This window comes from Ceratotherium simum, chromosome 13 (assembly GCF_057802395.1).
Source record: "Ceratotherium simum simum isolate JZ-2026a chromosome 13, ASM5780239v1, whole genome shotgun sequence".
Lineage (NCBI taxonomy): Eukaryota > Metazoa > Chordata > Mammalia > Perissodactyla > Rhinocerotidae > Ceratotherium > Ceratotherium simum.
Window position 1 is genome coordinate 32,123,758 of NC_141912.1, and position 6,560 is coordinate 32,130,317.

A 6,560-nucleotide genomic window follows, 5' to 3' on the forward strand; every position below is an offset into this window, starting at 1 on the left:
TTTCTTTGCCTGAGTAGACATGGTATTCGAAAAGATGCTGCTAAGACCAATGTCAAAGAGTGTACTGCCTATATTTTCTTCTAGCAGTTTTATGGTTTCAGGTATTACATTTGAGTCTTTAGTCCATTTTGAGTTAATTTTTGTGTTTGGTGCAAGATAATGGTCTGCTTTCATTCTTTTGCATGTGGCTGTCCAGTTTTCCCAACACCATTTATTGAAGAGATTTTCCTTTCTCTATTGTATGTTGTTGGCTCCTTTGTCAAAAATTAGCTGTCTGTAGCTGTGTGGTTTCATTTCTGGGCTTTCAATTCTGTTCCATTGATCTCTGTGTCTGTTTTTTTGCCAGTACCATGCTGCTTTGATTACTATAGCTTTGTAGTATATTTTGAAGTCGAGGATTGTGATGCCTCCAGCTTTGTTCTTTTTTCTCAAGATTGCTTTGGCTATTCGGGGTCTTTTGTTGTTCCATATAAATTTCAGGATTCTTTGTTCTATTATATATATTTATATATATATATTATATATATATATTAAGTCTGTCTGGTCTAGCATTTCAGATGTATGGCTGTGTGGATCTCTCAGGTGTTCTATTGTGCTGTGTAGGGAATCCTCTGTTGGTTAATGAATGTCTGTTTAGTTGTAACTTAGAGGGGAGAGACAAAGGGAACAACTCACTCTGCCATGATGCTGACATCACTCCCCATTTGCTTTTTTTCAAGTGGCTACCGCACAAAAGAATCAATACACCAAAGCCATATATTTTGGGGTGACATAATCTGTTACCCTTCACTGTGCCATCATGTTTTGTTCTTCCTGTTGGGACAGCTCAGTCCTTCTGATGCCCCTGGGCCCCAGGCTGTCTCTTGGGTTGGGGCTTTGAATGGCATTGAAGGGCCGTTGGAGGACTGAGGCTCAGGCAACACTTCCCACCAGTTTGTGGGGCACCCTCTCAGGCCCTGAGCACTGTCCTCTGTGCTCCTGTCCCAATTCCTGCCTTGGGTAACAAGGAGAATCCAGGCAGGCAGCTATCAATGGCTTCAGTGTGTGGAGTTAGGTCCATTTTTCTAGTGACCTGGAGCTCCATGGGGAGCCCAGGCTCTAACCACACTTCCTCCTGCTGTGGGCGCTGGGGCCACTCCTTAGTCTCACACTGAGGAAGGGTAGAGTCTAAAGGCTTCTGGCCAAGGGATTCCTCCTGTGAATTCTCTTGCCTCTGCCATCCTCCTCCCCTCTCACTCCCCCTTTCCAATGTTAACTCTAATTTTCTGATATGCCAGCTTCTCACACCTGGCCTCCTTCCCTGCCATGTCATGTGCCATCTCAGTCCTTTGCCCTTCACCTCCCTGCCGTCCCCTCTTCTCTACAGTTCTCTGATCCCTCTCTAGTGTGTCCTTCCTCTCCCCCTCTCCCCTCACCTCAAGTCCCTCCTCCACCCATCGTGGGCCATTGTCTACAAGGAGCCTTCACCTGCATGGCTCCTACCTCCCTACAACTTTCCTGAACCCTAACTATCTGGGGATACCTTTTGTCCAGAGGGTCTTCCCTCCATCCCCACTCTCCTCTTGGCCTCACCAAGGGGAGCCCTGATGCACAGTGCACAGCCCCTTGTGCACACACCTGTCCCCATCTTGGTGCCTTGTCCTCCTCCTTCCCCTCCAGTGCAGGCTCCTGCTCTTGGTCCTCCTGCATCCTGGGCCTTTCACCCAGCACCACCCCTCCCCACTCCTGCATCCCACACCTCACCCTCTGAAGGCCTCCACTCTCCAGCCCACAGGTGCTGGACTCCTCTCCCTGGTCCTTCAGCACTCCTCCTTGCATGATATCTTGCCCTGCTGCCACTCCTTGCCCACCTTCCTGGGGGTCCTGACCAAGTTCTAATCTCTCACAAACCCCTCACCCACACCCAGAGCACCCCTCATCTCCTGTCAGCACAATAACCCAAGTTCTCCTCAGATCACCCATCACCCCCCAATACCAGGCCCTCACCGTTATCTCTCCTGCTGCCTCTTGCCTTCCCCTCGCCCCACCAACAAGAATGCTGCTCTTGTTTGAACTGCCCAGCTTCCTGGCCTTCATCGGGCCCCCTTTGGTTCCTTGACCCCAGTGGGCTCTCGTGCCTACACCATGTATTCAAAATCCTTGTTTATGGCATTTGGTCAGCTCTGGCCTTTCCCTACAGTGGGCCTTCTCCCAGCACTGCCCCTCCTGTGCTGGAAGTCTAACCCAACCCTCTTTGGAGGTATGACCTGCCCTCCACCCTGAACTACTCCCACCATGTGGTTCCTTCCCCAGTCTATGCACCTTGACATTTAAGTTCTATTTTTCTTCTATCGCCCGCCCTTTCTAAGTCACAGCTACCCTTGGACACACTGCACTGACTCTGAGACGCTGCCGCCCGTTCACCCCAGGGGACCCTGGCGGGTTCATCCACCTCCCCACCTGGGGCCTCACCATGCCTCTTCCACTCTGGGCCCAGGCTCACACCTTCACCTCCCCCAGAGGTACTGGTCCACCCGAAACTGCATTGTGTCACAATCCACCCCTCGCGCCCCTCCGCCTCACTGCCACACCCTCCCTTGACCCCACGTTGTCCATGGTGAGCCTTCACCACAGGCAGCAGCCCCTCACTCTCCATCTCACCCTAACCCGTCTTTGCACCACAGTCAACCTGACCATGGATCCCTCCAATCCTGGGTCCCTCACATCCCCTCACTCCACCGTGATGAGACCTCCGCTTCACCATGGCCACCTTGCCTCTCCCTTGCCCCCTGCAGGCCAGCCTCTCCCCTCACGTCCTGCCTGGACCCTTAGGAAGCCCATACCTCCTTCTCCTGGCACCTGTCCTACATCTTTGCCCACCTCCATCGCCCTCCTTCCTGCAATTCCCTATCCTCCTTTCCCCTTTACTACTTTCCTATATTGCATATCTCATTCTTGTCCCTTTGCACATGTGCATTTTCTGCATTTTCTGCATCCTCAAGACCTTGAGAGGCTCAGGACAGGAGAATTTTTCTGTTAAACACCTGATGTTCAGTTATTACCACAAATTCCTAGTTTCATCTGGTCTCCTCCTTGAACAGGATACCACAGTCTTCGTTATGACCTCACGGTGGTATCCTAGGATGGATTTGTTCTATCAAGATTTTTCGCTAAGGGACACTTTGGTGGTCAGCCCTTCCTGCACTACAACAGTGAGAAAGGCAGGGCAGAGCCCCGGGAACTGTGGAAAGAAGCTGTCCTGGGAGCTGAGATGTGGGACACAGAGACCAAGGACTTGACAGAGAAGGGAAAGGACTTCAGAAAGACCCTGGCAGAAATCATGGCTCTGCAGGACCAGAAAGGAGGTGAGAATGGGAAGGGGGCACAAGTGATGTGCAGCCTTTTCCAGGAACGTTTGGGGCAAACAGCAGGGACCTGTGCCATTCCACGGGATTTGGATGGGGGTGGGGGTGTGGAATGGGGGCTGTGGAGTTCAGCATGGAGGTGGCCATTACTCAGCCAGCACAGGAAGCCATGGAGGAGAGAAGGGAGGGCCCCCTGGCTGGAGTTTCTCACTTGGGCAGGGAAGGCAGAAGGACACAGGGAATGGAGAAGTCACTGCTGGGTGGGGGGCAGACTTTCATTCCCTCCAAGAGATTCAGGGCTGTGACATCCAAGAAGACCACAGCACCAGGGGCTTGAGGCATTTCTACTATTACGGGGAGCTTTTCCTCTCCTATAACCCCAAGACCCGTGGATAGACAGTGCCCCAGTCCTCGGCTCAGACCCTGGCTATGGAGATCAAGAAGTCCTGGGACATGGATGGCTTTCAAAGCAAGGAGTATTGAGCCCATGTGCAGGGAGAGCTTTGTGGAAGACTACGGAGATATCTGGAATCCTGGATGGGCTTCACGGAGAGAACAGGTATGACCCTGGGGCAGGGCCCTCCTGTCCACCAGACCCCTGGAGCCTCCCCCAAGCTCTGCCCACGGAAACCCTCCCTGTACTATGGTATACACATATGCTCTGTTGGCTTGTTGTGTTGTGATTTGCCTGTTCTGTTAAAGCCACTGGATAAAGAAATCACACAGCTGGCAAGGGGAATGAACTATCCCAGTGTCCATAATCCAGGGAAGCAGTGCCCCCTCATACACAACACTGAACCTGGGGAGGTGGGTGTCCGGCAGGAGAGGAAGCCGACAGACTGGGGTCAGGCCCCGGGCTCCCAGCCTCCCTTTCTTGGAGAGACCACCCCTCACATCCCCTCCTCAGCGTCAACATGTGGATCTAGGACAGTGAACCTCAACCCCACCCATCCTCCTGCCAGTCTGAAGGAATTTGGCTTCAGGATGCAGGACAGACTTGGAGAAGGTCTGGGGTCAATGAGGGCTTCAACGGGAGTTGGATCGGTGGGGAGAGCTCTGTTCTCTCCATCTCCCTTAGAGGGGAGCAGGACTTGGCTACCAGCCTCACTGGCTCTGTGCTTTCTTCTTCAGTGACCCCAGCAGTGAACACGACCCACAGCAGGGCCTGGGAGGGCATTGTCACCCTGACATGCTGGGCTTTCGTCTTCTCTCCCGGGAACATCTTACTGACCTGGCTTTGGGATGAGGAACCCCTAAGCCAAGATGCCCAGCGGTCTGGGGGTGTCCTGCCTGATGGGAATGGGACCTACCAGACCTGGGTGGCCATAAGAATTCCCCAAGGAGAGGAGCAGAGGTTCACGTGCTATGTGGAACACAGCGGGAACCACAACGCACACCCTGTGCCCTCTAGTGAGCCTGGGGTGCTCCTGGAGGGAGTTCTGACCCTGGTAGGGTCAGGGGCCAGGATGGGGGAGTGGAGAGAAGGCCTGTGGCTCTGGATGCCCAGGTTATAATTAGGCTGTTATTTAGGAAAGGCCCCGGTGCCACAGAGTAGATGGCCAACCATTCTGAGTGTTGCTGCTGTGACTCTTGTTATTATCATCTTTCCTTGTGTCCTTTGGAACAAGAAGAAGAGGACCACATCAGCTGCAGAGAGCCCAAGTGAGAAATCTGGGCAGTGAGTGGATATGGGAGGGGCTCTGCCTGGGATGTAGGGTCCCTCTTATCTCCCTCTGCACAAATAGGAGTGGAGACGACCAGCCTCTGTAACAGGAGCTGGAAGTTGGGGTACTTGTGAGGGTTATGGGAGCCACATCTGCATCTATACCCTTTAGCCCTGTCCACAGCCAGGGCCAGGCTGGGCCCCTTGAGTGTGCAGCTGTGGCCTCTCCTTGTTCTGGGTAAGGATTGGGCAGCAGGGAGGATCATGGCTGCCTGCTCTGATCTCATCCCTATGTCTCTGTAACTCAGGTTCATCAGCTTGTCCAGAGGGATGTGTTGAGAACATGTGGAAATTGGGGAGGGCCTGGATGATCATGGAATCAGAGGAAACAAGCAGTAAAAGTATCTGTGACCAACTCAGAGGGTTACACACTGGGGAGGCATAGGAATGAGAGGGGCTGCCTCTGGTCCCTTCCCGTCTGCACCCCCTCCCCCAGTTCTCCAGCCACCATGAGGAATCCAAGTAGAAGACCCACAAGGTCCAAACTATGGGTCACTGGATGGTGCCAGAGCGCTGCCTATGACATCCTATTGGGAAGTCCCACTTAGAACAGACTGATGGGTCCTGGGCACTGGTGGTCATTTTCTGTCCATCTTGTACACCCTATGCTTGGATACTGTGCTCCCGGCCTTACCTGGGCCTCCCTGAGCCTGTTCCCTCCCTCATGATGGTCACTGCCCTGTTGGTTTGGAGGAAGGGATGGTCAAAATGATTTCCCTGCAATCGGTTTGATTGAGGGGAGAGGAAAAGGGAACAGGGAGTTTTGTGTTTGGGTAGAGAACAAAGGCAGTGCGTGAAAGAGTGAAGGGGGTGAGGGGTGCAGGGACTGGGGTCTTTTGTTCCCACCACTTCTATGTGAAGGTTGTGGGGGGTCGTTCTCACCCTTGAGACCAATATCCTGACAGTTGGCCCTCAATCCTGAGCAAACTGGAAGAGTTTATCACCTTGCCCCACAGAGAGGGGCTCCGTCCATGTCACACCCAGAGCAGGGGCCCCTGCTGGTCTGTGTTTGCTCCTGGTCTTACTTGGGCGGCCCCCACAGAGGGAACAGCAGTTCTGGTTCCCTTGGAGCAGAAATGGTTGCATCCTATGTCATTGGAGCATTAGCCAGGATAAGAGTGTGAAAGACATGTACTCACTTCTCAATATTCCTACTTTAAATTTTGATATCCAAAACAAATGTTTATGATTTCAGCTGGCTAACCTTAATAGGATTTCCTCCAAAACTGTCCTTGCAATACATATAGAATGAAACAGGAATTCAACTGAGGAGCTCCGTGTCTAGGAGGGTTCCGTGTGGGAGGTGGGTGTGGTGGCAGTGGTGGTCCCAGGGTGCAGAGATGGGCAGTCACAGCCTCAGGCTGAGGCATCTCAAGAACCTGACGTGAGCCAACCCTGATGGCCTAGCAATTAAAGTTTGGTGGGCTCTGCTTCGGTAGCCTGGGTTCAGTTCCTGGGCCCAGGAGCATGCCACTCGTCAGTCAGTAGCCATG

At 52.9% G+C, this 6,560-nt stretch overlaps 1 pseudogene; it reads left to right on the forward strand.

Annotated features, from left to right (window-relative positions):
- The first annotated feature begins 2,452 nt into the window (after nucleotides 1-2,452).
- On the forward strand, nucleotides 2,453-5,533 carry LOC147915656 (MHC class I polypeptide-related sequence B-like; annotated as a pseudogene).
- The last annotated feature ends 1,027 nt before the right edge of the window (nucleotides 5,534-6,560 follow it).